Source organism: Sander lucioperca, chromosome 8, assembly GCF_008315115.2.
Source record: "Sander lucioperca isolate FBNREF2018 chromosome 8, SLUC_FBN_1.2, whole genome shotgun sequence".
In the NCBI taxonomy this organism is placed as follows: domain Eukaryota; kingdom Metazoa; phylum Chordata; class Actinopteri; order Perciformes; family Percidae; genus Sander; species Sander lucioperca.
The window spans coordinates 32,406,101-32,429,650 of NC_050180.1; the positions used below are offsets into that span (position 1 = coordinate 32,406,101).

Genomic DNA, 23,550 nt, shown 5'->3' on the forward strand with positions numbered 1-23,550 from the left:
ACCTGGGGAGAACCTGCATTCTGTCAGGTCCTCTGCCAACGATCAAACAACTATTCAGCCTGCATCAATGGCTTCAAAATTTCTGTACAGCGACAGGCCTGGCCTATATTAGTAATTTCGACACATTTTGGTCAAGACCACAGCTATTCAGATTAGAGGGGCTACATCCAAACAGAAAAGGGTCTAGACAGTTAATTTCCAATTTCACTAAATGTACTGCTGTCAATCTCCCACCTAGATTAGACTGACTAGCACACACACTCCCCACCCTTGACATTTTGCCCCCCGCTGATTTCTTCCGTTCCTGTCAAAATCGGAACCAGGAGGAGGCGCCCGATCAGAATGAGTTGACCAGTATTTCTTTGCATACCGGAGCGGCTCCCTTGCCTGGCGCTGCCACTGTCCAGTGCCTTCACACTCTACGTCTGCCCCTTCTGCTATAAGGCCCCCAGATCCCTTAAAGTGTGCACTACTGAACATAAGATCACTGACTAGTAAAACTGTGTACATTAATGACCTTGTTACTGAGCATAACTTGGATTTTTTTATCCTTACTGAATGCTGGATATCATCCACTGCCACAACAGTTCTCATCAAGGCTTCCCCCCCAGAATACAATTTCTTGTTTTCTGCAAGGCAAGGGAAAAAAGGGGGTGGGATCGCCGCTATCTTCTCCGATGCAAGTAAACTGTACAGAACGTATATTTTAAATTTTCCACTTTTGAATACCTAGCTTTTGGTATTAGAGCCCCTCAAAGCATCCTTGTTCTGTCAATATACAGGCCCCACAACTCCGATTTCCTCTCGGAATTCTCAGATTTGCTATCCATAGTGCTGGTTAAATATGACACTGTGCTGTTAATGGGTGATTTTAACTTACATATTAATGACAGTTCTGATCTCAGAGCTAGGGAATTCATGGACCTAGTTATTAGCCTTGATTTTGTCCAACATGTGAATGGTGCAACTCATAACTGTGGGAACTCATTAGATTTTGTTTTTACATGCGGAGTAAATGCTGATATCTCCTCTATCGAGCGGACTCACGTCTGAGATCACTTTTGTATCTTTTTTAATGTCTATTTTAATATCCTAATGTGCGTCCTGACCCTGGAACTTACACATATCGTTGAATCGACAGTACTGCCAAATCTATGATGGCCCAGACGCTACCAGACATTCTAAGCTCTTGTTGCGCTGCTGCCTCCATAGATGACTTATCTGACAGCGGTAACAGTGCCTTAACCACGGCACTGGATTCTGTCACTCCCCTAAAAATACGGAGACGAACGCGGTCTAAACTAGCCCCATGGTTTAGTGACAATATTTGTACACTAAAAAAGAACTGCAGGAAATTTGAGCGAAAGTGGAGGGCGACTAAACTAGAGGACCACCTTCTTGTATGGATGGACAGTTTTAAGATCTATAAGCAAGCAATGTCGAGTGCCAGGACAGATTACTATTATATGAGTTAATACATACATATATATATATATATATATATATATATAACTCCAATAGTAATAACCCAATGTTTCTTTTTAAAACAGTTGCCAGTCTCACACGTAATAGCACTGTAACAAAGTCAACTTTTACTGCTGAAAACTTTTTAGATTTTTTTATGACCAAAATTGATCTAATTAGAAATACGATAATGGATATGATTGATGCCTCAATCAGTGAGGCTGACGACGACCCAATAGCTCAACCCACTGGCACGCTCTCCCAATTTACCATTATCTCCCCAGAATCATTCCTGAGCATAGTTACTGCTTCTAAATCCACCACGTGTTCATTAGACCCAATTCCAAAATTTCAGTCCGGTTTCCGTTCCTGTCATTCTACTGAAACAGCTCTGACCAGAGTGACAAACAACCTATTGTTAACAGCAGACTCTGGGCAAATTTCCCTGTTACTGCTCCTTGACCTAAGTGCTGCATTTGACACAATAGACCACACAATATTGCTGACTCGCTTAGAGAGGCACGACGGGATACAGGGGTCAGCTTTATCATGGTTCTATTCCTACCTGTCAAATAGATCCCAATGTGTGGAATAACACCTCTAAGCCTGCCAATGTAAGTTTCGGTGTGCCACAGGGGTCAGTACTTGGCCCTATTTTATTTTGTATGTATCTACTTCCCCTTGGCAATATTATGAATGCATTCAACATAAAGTTGCACTGCTATGTGGACGATACTCAACTCTATGTTCCTATTCATGCAAATGACCCCACCCAACTGAACCAACTGAACAAACTAGAGGACTGTCTATCCGAAATTAGGAGATGGATGTGCAGAAACTTCTTACTGTTGAATGCTGATATAACAGAGCTCCTGGTAGTAAGGCATTCCAAGTGCAAGAACTCAGAAGAACTTATAGTGCGCATAGATGGTTGCGACATCACTGAGAGCAAAACTGTTAAAAACCTTGGTTTTATTTTCGACTCAGCTAAATTTCCAAGATCACATTAAGTCTCTTACAAAAACTGCTTTCTACCATCTGAGCACTATTGCAAAGATTAGATCAATTTTAACAAAGCGCGATGCAGAAACTCTGATTCATGCCTTTGTGTCTTCTAGGCTAGACTACTGCAATGCCCTGTTTTCCGGCCTCCCTGCATGTTCACTTAGAAGCCTGCAGCTCGTCCAAAATGCAGCAGCCAGGGTATTGACAAAGGACCAGGAGATATGACCACATAACTCCTGTCTTAACCTCACTCAACTGGCTACCCAGATATGGCAAGAGCAGATTTTAAAATCCTCCTTTTAACCTACAAATTGCTGATTGGCCTTGCACCCTCATACCTAGCCAAACTGATTAACCCCTATACCCCCGCACGACCACTCCACTCCCTGGGTACCAACCTTTTAGAAATTCCTAGGGTCAAAAAGATATCGGCAGGCCACCGTGCCTTTTCTTATCGATCGCCATACTTCTGGAATAACCTTCCATTATACGTCAGAGAAGACAGCTCTATCACCACTTTTAAATCAAAACTCAAAACATTTCTTTTTTTCTAAACATTATGGACCATTATTATGACTTCCTCTATCTTTTGTTTTTACCCTTGTACCACTTTTTATTTCACTTTTATGTACATATATACGCATATATACCGCAATGATTTTAAATATATTTTTTGTATTTTTAATCCTAACTTTTACTGAATTCCATGTTGTACAGTGTTTTGAGGCCATGTCTTATGGTGATATTACACTTGAAATAAAATTGAATTGAATTAATCCTAAGGGTTCACTGTGCCACATGAATGTTTAAGGTTTAAACATGATTTATAAAATCATGCCAACAAATATTTTAATAGGTTAGTATTGTACCATAAATAGGTATGTATAAAGGCTTTAGGCCACCCTACACTTTATTATAGGCCCAGTTTTATATGCAACTTCATTTTATACAATACATGTAGTAGGGGGTCCCTGCTCCGTCTCTCTTTTCAGGTAAAAAACGTTGAAGTCTATAGTGTTTAAAGGAGAAAATCCTTCCCCGAAAAAAGGGCTAGTTACATTTATAGCAGTGCCGTCCTGTAGTGGCTGTAGCAATTATGACAGGAGCAAATCAGAAAGTAAGGTGACAAAGTATAGGAGTGCCAAATTATGCCTTAGGAGGCAGGTTGGGGTGGTCAACTTCTCAAACAAACACAGGATTTTCACAAAGGTGACCGGGGGTTAATGTCCTGTTTGTAAATAAAAGGAAAGGACAAGTTTTTTAACAAACAGAACAGAACAAACAGAGCTACGTCGTGTTCTGTGTCACATGCGTAACCGGAAGTGAGTGAAGTAACGTCTAATTTATAACCCAAACCAAAGAGCTTAAACATAACCTAGCTGTGATTAGTCATGTTTCCATTTAATTGTCAAACGAATTTTAAGCAAACTTTTAAAATCAATCAGATTTCCATCAACTGGTTTAGAGCGAATAAACTAGACTATGCAAAGCGTAGTTTTGTCACAAGCTGATGTTATGCATGGTTGTAGATTGCAAACCGGCTTGCTAAATTAAAGAGTTTAGAAGCTAAGTTCTTTGGCTAAATGGTTGGTCACCTGGGCAGAAAACAGGGTTGTGGCAGAGACATTTGGTGTCAGTAAGACAACCGTTCACCTCTGTGTATACGCGGTGTGCAGGGCCAAACGATTCAAGCTGTTGAACCAATTTGTCGATTTACACGACGTGGCTGAGGCACAGGCTAGAGTGCACCGCAGCTCCACCACACGTGACTATTGTTTAACATATATGAGGACGAAAAATGCTCCTGTGGGTCGTATGAGAGGGTAGGAAAAAACGACCTAGCCTATATCGTCGTATGGTTTGGAGGACTTGATGGTCTAAAAATGTTGGATAGCGTTTACCACTTTGCTTTACGAAATCCAGAAGTCCGTATGTAGCAATCAAAAATCAAATGTGGCCTCATGATATTCTACCGATGTCGTATTCCCAATTTAACCAAATCAGGCAGCTATTGTAAATATTCTTCTTTGGTTCAAAAAAGATGATACAATACAAGCTGTTTTCTTTTTCAGCAAGCTCACATAGTGTCCCTTTACAACATCCAACATCGTACTGTTTTTATTCAATAGATTAGATTTTGTCCTTTGGGGAACGTTAACTCAGGGGGAGCAATCATCGCTAAGTAAATAAATAAAATGTTTTCGTTTTAAACATGTTGACCAAATAAGTACACAAACCAACACCAAAGATTTACATTCTGATTTCTTAGCAAAAATGTATCTTAATTTTAGTTTGACTAATAAACTAGAATGTTCCATCAACCTTTAAATTACTTTGGTGCAAGACTGCTGCATTAATGCATAGTTAACGAATCAATAGAGCAGTACAACAGCACTTGTTACACATAATCCATCCTAAAATGTCACTGTCATGTAATATAAAACAAGTGGAGCAGTGTGATTGATGGTTAACCTTACTTTATTTTGGGAATTGTTATTGATTTGATATAGCGATTTTTGCCTTAAAACTTCTATATTTATTATACTGATTGCTGTGATTTTTCCCTATCGTTTGCTGTGGATTCACTTTTATATTGTTTGCTGTGAATTAACTTTTATATTGTTTGCTGTGATTTTTCCCTTGTTTTGCTGTGATGTTGCTGTGGACAATTGATTGTACTGTTTCCCTCTTTCACGAACTGCAACAACAAACACTAATTGACAAGACAGATTTTTCCCTCGTAGATCCTGGTTGAGCTTTGCCAACCACAAGTGCCTCCTTTCCTCTGATAACTTCTGGCATTCCTCTCCCAGGTTTTTAATAACTTTTGGAAGTCGATAATATTCCAAATGTTTTTCTCGGTCTGACCTATTGGTACAACCTAAAACACAGCAATAATTAACCCTTTTCCTTGACGCCTTTCAAGATCTACTTCAGTGCCTGTGTTTTGTTGTGATGCGGAGCACCTCCAACATGGCGACTTCGGGTCTGATGACGCGTCGTGAAAAACCTCTATAGGAAAGGAAAGTTGTCACTCTAACACCAGAGCCTATTTTAAAGTTGCCGGGCTACTCCACTGACAGAAGCAGAGCAGCACCACGGAATTCCTGGTTCTGGATTTCTGGATTGGAATAGGCTACTCAAAGCCCCTGAAGCAGACATTCTGTGCCGGCGCCAAGGGAAACAAGTATAGTGTCAGCGGCATCATACACAGACTCAGAGATCAACTTCTGGCCTGACTACTGATGTCTCAGCTAGTGAAAGCATCCAACACACACATATCAGGCATGGTCACACCCTGCCCTCTCCATCTCAACACTGTCCTCGAAATAAGAACAGCATCAGTGGTTTCAACAAATCCCAGAAGTTGGGATGAAAAACCAGATGGGACAATGTGTGGTGGAATTTCCAGAAACACCATGTTGTAGTATGATGAGATAAAGGAAAGCTTAGGCAACATCAGGTCATTCATAGGTCACAGGTCAGGTAGTCTCGCTTTGCCAGACCATCATCCAGAGATTGCAGAGATAAAATTAAATGCACATTAAATTGGACATTGGAACAAACAAGACGCTTTCAATTAGCTTTTTCGTTAAGACAACAACTTCAGAAAGCACTCAGTCAGTGTTCGTACCTTTACAGGTCACTCATGTTTTGTTCACATGTTAGTCAAGTGTTTCCAGAAGAAGCAACTGTTGCCCCAAAGAAGTCCTCATGAAACTGCATCTGGACCCATGGCTTCTACTTTCAGATGTCATGCGGTTGACAATATGAAAGAAGCTACAGATATGTTAGGAGGAGACTGATGTGAAGCCGTTAATGTGCCCTATTATGCTCACTGCCTTAAAGGAACACGCCGACTTATTGGGACTTTAGCTTATTCACCGTATCCCCCAGAGTTAGATAAGTCCATACATACCCTTCTTATCTCCGTGCGTGTCGTAACTCTGTCTGACGCCCCCACTGCTAGCCTAGTTTAGCACAGATCCTGGAGGTAACTGGCTCCAACTAGCCTACTGCTCCAAATAAGTGACAAAATAACGCCAACATTTTCTTATTTGCATGTTGTGATTTGTATAGTCACAGCGTGTACAAATAACAAGGTCACATGAGACACAGCCATCTTCTAACCGTATACAAACTGGGAACTATATTCTCAGAAGGCGTAGCACTGCTACCTGGGTGGAGTGATTAGCGCAACACCTGAAAAGCACTGTTGTTACTCTCTGCTCCTCACCACAGGGCTTCTCGTGTGCTGCGAGCAAATCACTCCGCCCAAGTAGCAGAAGTAGCAGTGCTTTGCCTTCTTTGTGAGCAGGTAACTTCTAAAGTTCCTGCACTCCAGAAAGTCTAATAAACAGGTGACTAGGATCATAAACTCATAAATCATAAATTTGACTGAAACGTTGTGATTAAAGTGAGTAAAAGTGATCCACAGTGTACAGGATTTTGTCTTGTTTATTCACTACTTGGAAGCAAAACTGGAGGCAGGATTTTAGATAATAAAGTCACATTTCACAAGTCACATTTTCACAACACTCGTGAGAAGTATTTGAGTAGCCACAACAAAAACTGTAAATCATTTTTTTTGTTTTACTTAATATATGTATTCAGGGTGGGAAATTAGCACCCGCCACCAGCCAATGGCGGGTACTTTTTCAAAGTGGCGGGTGACTTTGCCTTGTATACCAGCCACAGTGGTGGGTGGATTGTAAAACATTCCATGTAACGGATTGGACAGCTTTTGTCAAAGAATGCTGTTGCTAAGAAACAATGCACAATGCTTATAGGAGTCGCGTTACGTTACTGCTAATGAATGCCCAACATTTCCAGATTTTACTGCTTCATAATAAAAACATTCAAATACCAAAACAACGGAGGACTTTTATTGTGAAGAACTTATAGGAAATGAAAACGTTCACAACCGGGGCTTTGACCACGCATATTTCCGTCAACTCCAGACTTTTGTGAAGTAGTTTTCAATGATAGTCCATGACACCATGTAGCTGAGCTGAGGTACAGACGAAACGAAAATTATCCGTTAAAAACACGTGGCGACATATCCCCGGTGTTAAGAGGCCCGTCGCGGACTCAGCATTAGCTATGAATGTACTCTGTTAAGGGCGAAGTAAAGAAAAAGAGAAGGTAGCCTACTTTTCGAACAAGTGGCGCATTGACAAAACGTACAGCGAAAGACCATGCACAACAGTTCAGACCGTCCTGCCAACGTGTATTAAACATCAATTTACGCTGTAACAATTTTTCAGTTGCTGAAAGCTGCTGCTGTTTCCTTTTTATTTTTAAAGAACTATACAAAAAAGCAACTTTCACTGTCTCTTGCAACTTCATTGCAACAAAAATACAAAAGACATACATAAGACACAAAAGCTCCCGCAAAATCAGGCATTTTGGGCCGCAACAATCCCAAAAAAAGGCTTCGAAATCCTGGAGGGACTATTTAATGCTATGTTACTGAGAGATGAGTCAATATCTTTTTTTGTAAAAAAAAATATAGGCTAAGTGGCTGGTAAAATTGAGCATCAATCAGCAATTGAGGCAAAAAAGTTAATTTCCCACCCTGTATGTATTGATTCCTTCAGCTGGTCAGTTATATTATCTACCAACATGATGTTTAAACGCCTTCACTACACTGCCAGGAACATAAATCTGGTGGATAAATATTCCATCTATTTATTGCCTAAATACTTTGTCTATAAATAATAGTCATATAGTTTATAAAATAGATTTGAATCAGCCTTCAAAACCCACCCTTTGCAGTTTGAGTGCATTTGGAGAACGTAAACTCAGGTCATTAAATCACCCACATTCCCAAACACAGCATCAAAGACTTCACTTTAGTGTCTGGAGATTTGGGCTCTAAAAGGACGACTTTGTGGACTGGTTGGTATTAAATGCATGATATAAATTTAGAAAATAAATGAAATGTTTATATGTGAAACTGCTCAGTTATTTATTTGCTCTTACACAGTAGTTTTAGATCAGTTTTATAGACTTCATTAAAATTAAAATGAAACACTATTATACAGGCTTCGTTATGACCAAATAAAAGAGGATCTGTACGTGGTTTTATATTCATGCGCAGGTGGAACAATGCAGTGATTTCCCATGCTCATTATGTCTTAATCTTGAGCACGCAGTCTCTTGAAATCACTCCAGATGGCCGACTCATGTGGGCAGATGAGGGAGCTGGGATGAAGGGGCGGCGGTGAAGGACACTAATATCAAGGATGGCTTTGATCCTACGAGGTAAATCCCTCTCTGATGTCACTGAGCCACTCCACTTTGCACATGTTGACTTAATGAAACAGCGCAAGCCGTGTTTCTCAGTCCTAATGGATTGAACACCGAGCGCAGGCAGGAATTTAGCAACATATTTAAATGAAGAACCAAAACGTGTTACGAACAGTAATGGACTGTGTATTGTGTAGTATGACTCAAACCAGATACATATGAATGTAGGTGTAAATCTCAGTCTCGGCCTTCCTATACAATCCCATAACAACCGTTTTCCGGGGACAGTCCCCGTTTTTGGTGGCCTGTTCCCGGCTGGAGCTGTTCCCAGAAATGTCCCCGCTTTTAACTGTGTGTTATAAACAGACCACAAAGAGAAATACTATTTTACGTGGCAAAAAAGACACATCTTAATCACGTTGTTTTGTCAGTAGTCTCGCTTTGCCAGACCCTCCTCCAAAACGCACTGGAGGAGAGTCTGGCTACTCCACATAGCATTCGGGGATGGAAGGAAAACGTGCTCTGGTTTATTGGCATTTCTTTAAACCAATCACAATCGTCTTGGACGGTGCTAAGCGCCTGAGAAAAGCCCTGGTGCAGCTGCAAAATAGCCTCGGGAAGGAACTTGTTTTGATGGGACATGTGTACGTTTAAAGTGCCCATATTATGAAAAAAAAACACTTTTTTCTGGAATTTGGGGTGTTATCTTGTGTCTCTGGTGCTTCCACACGCATACAAACTTGGAAAAAAAACCATCCATGCATCCAACAATATATTGTAAAATCAATAAACATCTGCAAATTGAAGATGCTATGATTGATAGTTTTTATTAACAACGGGCCAAATGACTATATGTAATAAAGGGGGTTACTCATAGTAATGAACTCACAGACAATTATCTGAAAAGGAGCATTTTTTTCATCCTCATATCTAAACAGAACGTAATGGTCGCGGTTTTAAGCACGTCGTTAACTACTTAGTTATGTTTAGAACAAGATTGTGGTTTGGGTTGAAATCATCTACTCAACTTCCGGTTACGTGCGTGATGTAGTTCAGTTTGTTCCGTAAAGAAAAAAAAAAAAAAAAAAAAAACGTATCCATTTACTTTTATTTTCAAACAGGACTCCAATGCCAGTCTCCTGGGTGAAAGTCCTGTGTTTGTCTGACCCATTTACCACCCGTCCTGCCTCCTTACGCGGAATTTGGGTCTCTTATACTTTTTCACTTCACTTCCTGCTTTGCTCCCGTAATAATTAAGGAAGGCCACTAGAGGGAGACGCCACTATAAACGTTAATATGAGTCGTAATAGCTGCTTGAACAAAAGACCTATGGGAGCGGGTTTTTTTTCCAGGGGAAAACCGTCTCCATAGTTTGAATGCGCAACTAAGCTGAAGGCACCTAGCCAGATCCACATTAAGAGGGCTCAATTCAAGGGGCGGGATAAATGGTTGTCCTTGAAATTCCCTCTGCACGCAATAGGATAGCGCTACAACCAACCAGAGCAACGAAGATTAAACTTTTGCCGTATCCAGTCAGCAAAACTCCAAACACATCTTCCTTTTTTAAGAATGACTTCAGTGCTGTTCTTTGTTCTTTTCTCAAAGAAAAGCTTAACTCCAAGTCTTCCAGAGTCACGGCCAAAGCCGATTCGAAAGACCGCTGTTCGCCAGCAGCAGCAGCCATCTTCTTTGTTTTCAAGTAGCAGGGAATTCACGCGTAACTGTCACAACTCTGCCGTCCTTATGTTAAGCCCGCCTGTCACTGCCCGATGTGAGTCGAGTGCAGATGTGAGTTGCGCATGCTCAGATTTACGGCATAACGTGTCTTACTGAAATTTGTGAAATCCATAAAATAATAAACGTTTCTCTTTACATACAATAACAGAAGATGGAAATCATTTCACAAACGTTGTAGCTATCTATGATTGTTAGATTGCTAACGTTAGCTCAAAATGCCATTCAAGTGACAGCCTTTGTTGTGTTTGATTGCTAACTTTTAGCTAGCAGTCATTTCATAAACGTTGTAGCTATCTATGATTGTTTGATTGCTAACGTTAGCTCAAAATGCCATTCAAGTGACAGCCTTTATTGTGTTTGATTGCTAACTTGTAGCCAGCAGCAGCAGTCATTTCAAAAACGTTTTAGCTATCTATGATTGTTTGATTGCTAACATTAGCTCATAGACTGTGCGTTAGCTCTCAAAAAGCCGTTAGCATCTTGGAGGCTACTTGTCGCAAAGTGACGCATGCACAACTCACATCGGCACTCGACTCACATCGGGCAGTGACACCGCCCACCGACTCTATACACGTTGTGATTGGCCTGACTAGAGTTTGGTTTTTCCAGCTCGCAAGCCAACAGAGAGTTGCTAGACGACCCTGTTGATGACCCGATTACATTTGCTGCCACTAGGGTGCGTCTAGATTTCTAGGCTAGAAGGCACCACTACTGGGAAATCAAATCCAAGGTGTTTACAGTGGAGGACAATAACTTCACCCCAGCAACACCTGGTTGCCCTTTCCCTTTCGGCCTCTTTTCACACGCTTCCTTTTTTCACAAAACGATATTCAGTGTCCTGTGCGGAAAAATCTCCACTGTATTTGTACAACATGGTATGTAGAAAATGTGCACTAAAACTGTTCATATTACAGATCTGGCCTTATCCTGCTGACCTCAGCTTCCCAAGCAGCTCCTGAATTATTCAAAGCTTCACTTCAATTATGTAATCTTTAATTCATAAGGAAATGCATAAATTGGATTTAAAATATTCAAATGCATTAGACTTCTAGAGATGCTGCTGCTCAAATGTGCAATACAGTACGTACACTAATAACAGCCAAGACTGAACCAAAAGAAGGTAAAGCTGTAGTCGTAGTGACTCTAAACTTTGACATCTTACTAATACATCTGTTTGTTTGCATTCTATTTTAAACTTGAATGTTTTTATTCCTTCCTTTTCTTCACAATTTAAATATTTACAATATTTTTTAATTTACTTCCTGTTAATCCAAAGACATATTGCAAAGAAGTCAACCAACTAAAATTACACTGATGCATTGTTACAAACTTTTATCCATTTCATCCTTTAATGTAAACATTTTTATTGGTGCATTATACAAAATATTTGAGGGTTGCTTCTTGCTTGTACAGTTTACAGCAGGCATTCTCTGAGAATCTCTTTTTTATCCAAGCAAAATTGGTATTGTAACTGAAATGTCCCTATCCTTCGAATGGAAAATGTAATTGAATCGAGACCTTGTGAATCGGAATCAATCGATTTGGGAAATCCTTGGTGATGCCCAGCCCTAGTGTGCACGGAAAGCTCATGCAAAAAGAGAGTGAACTCTGATTGAACCTTGTGTATAAATACGTAGGTTGAATGACTGAATACATTTCAAATTGTTTACTTTGTCCACCTCATTTACCGACATGAAGGAACAGCAAATCCATAGGTGTAATTTACAGGGGGGATAGGGAAGTTACAACCCCCCCAATAATCAAAACTGGGCTATTTCCTGAAGTTTTTGTCCCTTTTTTTGGACGTCTTTGTCGCTTTCTTTCAACTATTTTTTAAATATTTTGTCGTCTTTTCTGAGTATGTTTTGGACAAATGCTTCTGTTTTTGACGCTTCTTTCAACATTTCTGTCTCCGTTTGAGGCTTTTTTCGAAATTTTTTTAACCCTTTTTAGACAATTTTTTAGACAATTTTTTTGCTATTTTCAAGAGGGTTTTTGGACAGTTTTTTTGACATTTTTGTTTTTCGACCCCCAATGTTGTACCCAAAGTTATGCCCTTGACCAAATCTAACAGTGCAGTCAATTGCCACAGGTGACTTTTACATCGACTGTTATGCAAATTAGACTCAGATTGTCAGCTGTCAGCTCAGTTTATAAGAAATGGAGGTTGGTTCATGAGAATAAGATGTACCCCAGTGCAGAATTGTCATACAGCGTTGGATGTTTTATCTTTTCATTTCGCCGCTGGCTCAGCACGTCAAACAGGCCATCGGGTAAACTTCTGCTGCTCCAGGTGACCAACGCCTCTGGCGCTAATCCATCTCAATACCTGCACACGTGTTGTTCTGCTTTGGGGTTTTATATTCTCCTTTCCTTCCAAGTCATGCATTTTTTATTAAGCTTTGAAGCATTTAAAAAAAACATTTCTCACAGTCCCCTAAAACAGTTTTAAGGCCTTTCGTAAGATGTGTTATAAATTATTGAGTTGCATCTGAACCTGCCAACTCACACAGAGTTGTTGGTCACTCCTGAGAGGCAGTATACTAAAAGGACAAAGGTTGGCAGATTCAACCATTTCATCAAACTGTAGACCTGCAACCTGAGGGGTGTTTTTCTTCCTCGGTTTCTCGCCTTTAAAATCAACCTTTCTTCACCTCACCCTCTCTCTGTGAAGGCAGGAGCTGCATGTTCGCTTAACCCTGCTGTTGTCCTCGGGTCAAATTTAACCCATTTTCAAAAAGTTTCTATATCAGAAATTTGTGTTTTCTTTCAACCGAACTGTAAAAAAAGTGAACGCTCATCACAAGTTAAATAAATGATCAGTTCAGTACTTTCATTGAATTTGGGTTTATTCAATTTTATAGCATTTGAAGAAAAATTGATAAAAGAACGTTGACATGAAAAAGTGACAAAACTTGGAAAAAGTGACAAAAAAAAAAAAAAAAACGTTCTACATTTTGACCCAGAAAAACTAAAAGTTGCATAGCTGACGGGAAGACAACACAAGGGTTAATAAATGTGAAAATGCAGTGAGATGAGCAGATGCAAGCGGTCAACAGCAGAGGTTTGAGCTTTATCTGTGACATTAGCAGACATCTGGGCAGACTGTAATGATAGTAGCAGGCTGCAGGGTGGCAGAGAGGGCACTGCTCCAAAATAGAAATGTCACAGAGACCTTTGTGCTCAAAACAATTTGACATTTTTTCCAAGATCCCCAGTGTACTGTACAGACACTCATAATCCCCCAAGGACACATAAATTATACTGTGACTGAGGCAAAAATCAGAAATGCATCACAATAAAACACATCACAATTCACAACTTGTACTTTCCATTTAGACCTGCACTCACTTTTTAGCCACTCTAGAGACACAGCTGCGGAGATGACATTATCGGTTGATTGGCCTATACCACCACTTTGGTCCAGACTGAAATATCTCGACAACTATCGGATGGATTGCCTTGAAATTTTGTACAGACATTCATGTTCCCCAAATAATAGATCCTACTGACTCTGGGGATCTCCTGACTTTTCATTACCAAAATTGAGGTTGACATTTGTGGTTTTGAGTCAAAGATCTCAACAAATTTTGGATGAATTGCCATCAAATGTGGTACAAACATTCATGTTCCCTCTCGGGATGAATTGTAGTAACTTTTGGTGATCCTCTGACTTTTCATCTAGTGAAATCATTCGGTCAGACTGGCCTGCCTGCATTCCAAACCTGTCTCCCATTGAAAATGTGTGGCGCATCATGAAGCGGAAAAAACAACAATGAAGACCCCGGACTGTTGAGCGACTGAAGTCGTACATCAAGCAAAAATGGGAAAGAGTTCCACCTACAAAGCTTCAACAATTAGCGTCATCAGTTGCCAAATGCTTATTGAGTGTTCAGAGGTCAGAGGTGGGAAAAGTACTAAAATATTGTACTCAAGTAAAAGTACCAATACTTTGATGAAATATTACTCAAGTTCAAGTGAAATTACCTATCTGAAAAATTACTCAAGTAAAAATAAGTAGTTCATTTAAAATGTACTTTAAGTAAAAGTTACATAAAAAAAAATTTAAAACGGGGTTGTCAGTCCAAGTTTTCTTTTACTCAGGGATTTGTGATGTAGCGAAATACAATACTTCATTCAAAACGTAATCAAGTACATTTTAATTATTTTAAAAACTACTTGAAAAATACAAAATACACAACAAAACTACTCAATACAGTAACGTGAGTAAATGTATTTCGTTACTTTCCAACTCTGGGAAAGGTGATGTAACACAGTGGTAAATATGCTCCCGTCCCAGCTTTTTTGGAATGTGTTGAAGGCATCAAATTCAAAATTAGTGAATATTTTCAATAAAACAATAAAGTTTATCAGTTTAAACATTAAAGTGCTCATATTATGCTCATTTTCAAGTTCATAATTGTATTTAGAGGTTGTACCAGAATAAGTTTATGTGGTTTAATTTTCAAAAAACACCATATTTCTGTTGTACTGCACATTGCTGCAGCTCCTCTTTTCACCCTGTGTGTTGAGCTCTCTGTTTTAGCTACAGAGTGAGGCATCTCACTTCTGATCCATCTTTGTTGGGAGTCGCACATGCACAGTACCTAGGTAAGGACTACTAGCCAGTCAGAAGCAGAGTATGAGGGCGTGCCATGCTAGCAGCTAGGCGAGCATTATAACGTGTGTTACAAAGTGACCACGTTTGTCTCTGAAGTAAAGGCTGGACTACAGTAGAGCTGTTTGGAGCAGTTTGTGAACAGTGTTTTCTGGTGGAGATGGTAAGTCCCTTTGGGGGGGACTTTGGACTTTTTCACTTTATAAACCTATAATGTGCACAAAAAGATATATAACACAATAAAGGAAAGGGGAAAACCCAAAAAGCACAATATGAGCACTTTAAATATCTTGTCTTTGTAGTGTATTCAATTGAAAATAGGTTGAAAAGGATTTGCAAATCATTGTATTCTGTTTTTAATTAAGTTTTACACAACGGCCCAACTTGAGGATAAGATTTAAGATGAATCCAACTGAACTTGGGGCAGAATTGGAGATTTGATGATGCACTGAACATCTACATAATTATGTACATTATTAATGTTTTCTGTATTAATTCATGTTTCTAGAGATGCACCCAATATTATTTATAAGCCATTAAATTTGAATAACCTCGTAATTAAGTTAGACATTATTATGCATCATTACATTTAAATTACACAATCTTTCTAAATGTATGAAAAAGTTAGAGATTTCTGAAATTAAACTGAAATTTAGGAAATTATTTATTACATATTGTCACCAGTTTTCCTGTCAGTTGGAGTGATGATTGTACATTACTGAACCGTACCACAGTTCATGACCTCTTGAAAATCTTTTAAATACCGATAAATCTCTTTTTTTCCAACACACCAGAAATAAGAATGAGATTGATGCCCACCCAAACATTATTCCTTCATCAGAAGTGCACAAGCTGTGTCGTGAGAGGAAGAAAGAGAAGGCCGAATGGGCAATTAGTGAATCCCCAGCTGAATGCTCATGTCCTTATGTGATCATTCTGGATCATTTTCTTTCATTTCCGTTGCTGATCATGGACGTATTCCAGCTGCTGGGAGTAAACACACTGATGTACTGTTCTCCATCGGCCAAAAGCTGCGCTCCTAATGTGATTAGCATGCTTTAGTGTACAAGCCCCGCTGTGGAAGTCTAGATAACCAATTGCAGAAGGGAAGGCAACCCAAACGGAAATATCCCCAAAAACTGAAGTATACAAAAAAGAGAAATAAACATAACCTGATTTAGCATTGCTGTTTGTTTTACATTGATGAAGATACAAGCAATGGTTTATTTCCTCTCCTCAGTGGAGACACTCACTTTCCCTAAAATGCCTCTCTGCTCGTCCTGTGAAGAGGCACATGCGGTTAAATCAGAAAGATTGAGAAGGGCTGAAACTATACTGTACTCAGCAAGAAAACGCCCCTTTTTCAGGACACTGTATTTTAAAGATACTTTTGTAAAAATCTAAATAACTTTAGAGATCTTCATTGTAACGGGTTTAAACAATGTTTTCCATGCTTGTTCAATGAACCATAAACAATTAATGAACATGTACCTGTTGAACGGTCAAAAAGAAAATAACAGCTTAGGGCGGTAGGCAATTAAGATTACAGATTAAAGAAAATTAGGAAAATAAAGAGACACTTCTATTGACTCTGAAAAACACCAAAAGAAAGACGCCCAGGGTCCTTGCTAATCTGCGTGAACATGCCTTAGGCATGGTGCAAGGAGGCATGAGGACAGCAGATGTGGCCAGGGCAATACATTGCAATGTCCCCACTGTGAGGCGCCTAAGACAGCACTACAGGAAGACAGGAAGCACAGCTGATCGCCCTTGCAGTGGCAGACCAAGTGTAACAACACCTGCATAGGATCGGTACATCCGAATATCACACCTGCTGGACAGGTACAGGATGGCAACAATAACCGCAAGAACTGGCCAGTCTGGTGCAGTACATGAGGAGGAGATGCATTGCAGTACTTAATGCAGCTGGTGGCCACACCAGCTACTGAGGGCTACTTTTGATTTTGCAGATGACACACAACTTTATATTTCAGTGTCACCAAATGACTACAGTCCCTTACTTTCATTGAGCATGTGCATTCATGAAATCACAGAGTGGATGTGCCAGAATTTTCTCCAGCTCAATGCAGATAAGACAGAAGTGATTGTTTTTGGCCCCAAAAATGAAAGGTCAAAAGGTCAGTGCTCTATTAAAAAATCTGCTTATTACTGCCTGAAAAATATTGCTAGAATTAAAGGGATTTTTGTCTAAACATGACACAGAAAAACATGTTCATGCATTTATTTTCAGTAAGTTAGATTATTGTAATGGTGTCTTTACAGGTCTAAGATTTGTCGGCTGCACATCGCGTATGATGTGAATGCTTCAGCCCAAAAACAATTATAACTAACAATAACAGTTATTTTTCGGCAGAGCGGTCACAAAACGTAAAGGTTGTATAAGATTGATGCTGCAGTTTGTGGTCTGGTAGAGAGGGCATGTCAATAGAACCATGACTTCTGCATTTTCTATTGGCTGGCCGTGTGATATAACAGATCGGGGTTAAAGAAAAATATACTTGAGTCCGCTTCAAAACAGGGAAGTGCGTGCTTCAATTCGTCAGTTATACGGGCTCCAATAGAAGTGAACAGATGTATGATATATGAATATTTGCAGGACTGAAAGGGTAATGTGAGCATACCATGAGTGCCTCAGTATGAGAGGGTGCAAATGCTGTTTATATGGTAGAACTTTGTGAAATCATGTTACCCTGACAGAGGCATTTCTGAGGCCAGTAGCGTGCAAAGCTCATTTTTCATGCGAGTGCTGGTCTCCCACAAATACATCCTCTATACTGTAATGTTAATGTTGGATTAAACACAGTAACACACCCAGTGTTGTTTTTAAGCACATGTAACCTAGCACATTTTTTTGTGATTTCAAACTTCCTGTCATCCCCAATTTTAAAATATGAAAACCATCATGCGAGTTAATAAATCGGAACAAAACAGCAGTGCTTCTTTTTTAGAAATCCAGGAAAGTACAGACCCATAAAAAGTGTTTTGTCCAGTTGTAAACACAAAATTACATATTTGTGTAAAGAATGAAAATAGAGAGCTAAAGAGGGAAGCGTCCGCACAGCTGGCCAATCCCGTCTGGTATCGGATTGTCAGTTTTAGAAAGTTAGTGTGTCCTGAAAATTCTTCAGTTAGCTGAACTGGTCACAACCAGTAGATATTATGCAACTGGTGACGAGTTGCAAGCAGACATTGTTTTGTTTTAGGGGTCACAAGCCAAAAGTGTTGGGGATCATTGTCTTAAACAATGAGAAGCTCCAGCTCTCCCAACGAGAGATAAGTCATGTAATGGATTTTTAATAATGTATATGTAGCCAACACGGTCCGTGTATCATCTGATCATTTGTTTTTGTTTTCACATATGAAAACGAAAAAACGTGAAAACAACTTGTTTTTCCATTTTTCCGTTTTTTTTTTAGAAAAACGAAAAAACGAAATTATGACTTGATTTTTGGTTTTCCCGTTCTTGCACGGTAATCAGAAAAACCACTTGATATTCCGATTTTCCCCTGTGGGTGATGCTAAATCTGATTGGCAGGATATGCATTCATTGTTTTTCAAATTGAGTTAGCCTGTAAAATTAATAGTCTATATGTAAAATTAATAGTCTATATGCATGCTTTGTCACCGAATTATTTGGCTTAACTCACTGAAAAAATCTATTGAAATAGCCTAAATGTAAACATGTTCACGCATTGACAGACAAAAGGCACGATCTGTTTTTGTAGGAGAGGGGAAGACCCATCTCATCGTTTAATCCTGTTGTGTTCAAAGTCATGTTAAACCATTTTTTGTTCAGATAGATAGATAGATAGATAGATAGATAGATAGATAGATAGATAGATAGATAGATAGATAGATAGATAGATAGATTATTGATCCCCAAAGGGAAATTCAAGGTCCCAATGGCTTAAGACATCACACACAACATACACATACATCATAAACAGGATCATAAAAAAAAAAAAAAAAAGCAAATCCACATGAATAGCATGGCCAATAAAAGAAAAAATACTAAATACTAAATACATTTAAAAATAATACTAAATAAATAAAAAAATAAAAGAAATCCAATAAAAAAAATCCACATGAATGTACTAAGGAATGTATAAGCATGAGACGCTTGCAGTGAGAGGGCAGGGACTGACCCTGTGATTCAGTATGAGATTGTGCGTCATGGTGGTAGTGCAAATAGGTCCAATAGTGCAAGGATAAAGTCTAAAGACCAGCATTAAATATGGACAGTATAAGAGATCAAAAGTCAATTTTAGAGGTTTGAAGTAATAGTGTTAGAGCCATTGTTCAAGTATTAAGTTATGTTAGACCTCAGTCCAGGCTGGCGGGTGGAGGGAGGGAGGGATTGTGCATATATGGGCTAATATAGCCAGTAAACAGTGTAAACAGTATACAGTGGGCCAGTGGACAGTCAGTACATAACTGTTATTATAAAAGGTAGTGGAAGTGGTGGAGAGGGAGGAGAGGCAGACAGACTATGCAAAGAAGTCTCTCTCTCCTCTTCTCTTTAGTGAAGCATTGTAGAGTTGTAAGGCCCTGGGGACAAATTACTTTCTCAGTCTGTCATGACTGACAAAATGACCGTTCCATTAATACTCATCATACAAATTTAAATAATACATGAATTCTTTGTTTTAGGTGTTTTTATTAACTTAAATTCTTATGAATAATACAATTGTGTTTGTATATTTGTTATTTATGGCCTGTATGCCTCATTGATCTGAGCTTATACATCTTGAATTCGATCGAGTACTAAAAAACATAATTGCTGGATTATTTTGACGATAATAAATAATCAGATGAAACATAGTATACTGTAACAGATTACTTTGGGCCAAAGTTACCAAGGACATTTTTAAGAAACCATTTAAAAATGTATACATTCACATAAAGTAACACCTGTTTGGGTCAAAAGTAAGAGATTTTATCTGTCACTTTGGAAAAAGAGAGAGACTCTGAGAAAAGGTTAGAGTAGTAGGCGTGAAAAAAGCAGGGACATATTTAAAAAATATTAAAAATAATAAAATGATCTATGGAAAGGAGTGCCATGTCTTTTTGGTACATGATAAAGTATCTGCATTCAGGAAAAAGTTGGACTGTGTTGGGCTCGTGTGGAACAGGGCTCAGTCCCTGTGCGATTTGTACCACGCATGCGTTGAAACGCTTGACGACCAACAGCGACCAAACATCACAACTTTTTTTTTTTTTTTTTATTAAATCTTTATTATACAATAGTCATACAAACAATCAAGACTAATAACCATAGACTGTATATTATTAATGCGATGAAGTGTAAACGTACATAAGTGTCCTTTCGAAGACGGGATGACAGCTCTTCCAGCCACCACTGCTGTATACCACTATGGTAGCTGCATGCTAACGGCAGCACTATAGTAGCTACATGCTAACGGCAGCAAACATGTCATCTTAGCTGGCAGTGTTGTTAAATTCTCCCCAATTCCGGGTCACATTCCTACTGAAACATGTCCGATTGTGTATTGTTTGGTTCAGAACCCTTTATCTGCGATTTTTGACCTTAGAAAGTGCTGCTTCGTTCCACTACAATCTAACGTTAGCATACTCTATTATAACTATTATGTAGCTGTATGCTAACGCGACATAGCGGAGTGAGTATATATATATATATATATATATATATATATATATATCCCTCTTCTTACCCTCTCCTACAAAAACAGATCGTGCCTTTTGTCTGTCAATGCGTGAACATGTTTACATTTAGGCTATTTCAATAGATTTTTTTCAGCGAGTTAAGCCAAATATTTGGGTGACAAAAAGCATGCATATAGACTATTAATTTTACATATAGACTATTAATTTTACAGGCTAACAAATACAGTGTGGGTAAACTCTTAATTTGAAAAACAATGAATGCAAAGCCTGCTAATCAGATTTAGCACCACCCACAAGGGAAAATCGGAATATCAAGTGTTTTTTTCTGATTTCCGTGCAAGAACGGGAAAACCAAAAATCAAGTCATAATTTCGTTTTTTCGTTTTTCTAAAAAAACGGAAAAACAAGTTGTTTTCTCGTTTTTTGTTTTCATATGTGAAAACAAAAACAAATGATCGGATGATACACGGACCCAACACCTCTCTGAATGTCCAGTTACAATACATATCGGACAAAGCTTTTGGAAGTCTCATCTACACAATGAGGGATTGCATATGGTTCATTATATAAAACTGTTGCACTGTACATCACCGGCTAGGAGTGAAGTCCTATAACGACTCAAAAAGTGACTGAAATAAACTCACAAGCACAGCAGACAATGGGAGAGCTAGGAGAGAACTTTGGCTCCCTGTAAAGGTAATAATTGGGTTCCTGTTATTGGTTTTCCCACAACTGAATTAGGTGCACCATAGTGTGCTGCCTACACACCATAAGAATGGGAAGACTTGACAGTGGCTGCCAATCTTCCTCCAGGATCACAGTGTCTCAGCAGTTTTTAATTAAAACGGTCCATTTGTGCCACCTCTCCCGGCTGCCTGGGAGAGGAAATACAAGAGAATAAATTACTGCATCCATCCCTGCTGGCTAAGCTCTACTGTTTCACAACATTTCATTTGGACTGATGTGCCACTTTAAATCAACATTTAGGGGATACGGTTATTGACTAAAAACCTTGATGAAATGCTAAATTAAAGAAAAGGCAGATAGTTCTAAATATAGCTGATGTATTATTTTAACAATGAGAAGAGAAGATAAAGTGGACATTGATAAATGGAGAAAAAAGTCTGACATTCCTTTAAACCAGGATTTTCCTGATGTATCACCTCACTGTGTGTTGTTTAGGCATATTTCCGCAATCAACAATCAGCTTGTGGTTCAATATGAAACAGAAGCCACCATTCAATACACTGACAATACTTTAAAAGGTCCCATATTATTACTCATTTCCAGGTTCATTCTTATATTTTGGGTTTCTACTAGAACATGTTTACATGGGAGGTGAAATATGACAGTGCTGGTAGTGGAATTTATTACAAAGGATACCGAAAGGTTAGAAAATATTGTGATTACACATCCAGATAAAGTCTGTAGCATCCAAAGCCCCTTTCACACATGCACTTCAGCCCTGAACTTATCTAGACATTACCCAGCAGAGCTATATTTGAGGACGCAAATGTCTGAATCAGTAAGACCAGACATTAAAGGACAATTCCGGCGCAAAACAAACCTAGGGGTTAATAACAGATGTGTACCCACTGTCGTTCTCTGGAACATGTTTTCATGCTAATTGATTGTGTTTGTAGCTTGAAAGAAGCTAGCGCAGACCACTGATTAGCTTACAATGCTAGTATTCGGGGCACAGGGAAAGTAAAAATAAATCGCTATTTTGTACCACTAAAAAGGCTCAAAATATCACCAAACTTCAACAATAGCATAATTAGGGTCCCTACATGTTAACCAAAGCATTGAGAACTTGTGTAGCTCCGTGAAAGGGCTACGAGAGAGAGAGAGCGCTATGCCGCAACAGAGCGTCGTACTTCGGGAAACCAGTCATGACTTACAGCTGGCGATGCAAACTAAAATCAAAAGCAATTTGCTCAATATATCTGAAATAATCGCACTGATGTAAAACATAACTTGTCTCGCTAATTTGACGGCAGAAGATCTTATTAATCTGTAAACATGTAAAGAAAAAAAATTGCATATACGTGTTCCAGCATGTCCACTTTTGACCAGGAAATTTCACAATGTTAAAGTATATAATTTAATTGCACATAACTGACAATAGTAACTTTGACACTGTGATAAATTTTCTGGCTCCAAGATTCACACCGTCTCATGTTCTCCTCTCGTTCACTCTCAGGCACCTCATCTTCTCAGTCATGTTCGAGTGATTGCACCTACTGAGTGGGGGAGTCGACGCCCCATCTCCTAACGAACCTGACATTAATCTGCTGTGTGTGTGTGTGTGTGTGTGTGTGTGTGTGTGTGTGAGAGAGAGAACCTAATTGTTTTGTAATGGTTGTTGTTTAAGACCAGTGGCTCCATGTCGATTGTCTACAATGAAGTTTAAATGAGGCTCTCTGGAGTGCTGAATACCTCTGTCGATCTTTAGTTAACGTTTGTTGACAGAATCCAAGGAGTTCAGCGAATGAAAGCGTCTGAGCAGCTGAACACTGTAAAACTCCCCACATTCATCTTCCTGTGGACTTACTACGTAAACACACCGGGCTTCTCTTTGGTTCGTCTGACTCATTTGCCTTGACTGAGCACATCATTACACCCAGTAAATCAATTTCACATACATTCAAACACGAAGAATGCACCAGATATATCTCGGAGACATGTCGACAGAAAGCAGAACCTGTCTGCTCCGACCTTTCACCTTTCAGTCTTGATAAGACAGTTGACATACTAAAGGACTCGTATTGAAATATTGGTGTTAGAAGAAAAGAATAATAAGCCAA

At 39.1% G+C, this 23,550-nt stretch overlaps 1 long non-coding RNA gene across 1 annotated transcript; it reads right to left on the reverse strand.

Moving 5' to 3' along the window:
• Nucleotides 1-16,423: 16,423 nt before the first annotated feature.
• LOC116047562 lies at nucleotides 16,424-22,455 on the reverse strand. The gene is made up of 3 exons (XR_004104480.2): nucleotides 22,444-22,455; nucleotides 22,215-22,218; nucleotides 16,424-16,596 (listed from the first exon to the last, which is right to left on the reverse strand). It is a non-coding gene; the product is annotated as an uncharacterized LOC116047562 (long non-coding RNA).
• Between the last annotated feature and the right edge of the window lie 1,095 nt (nucleotides 22,456-23,550).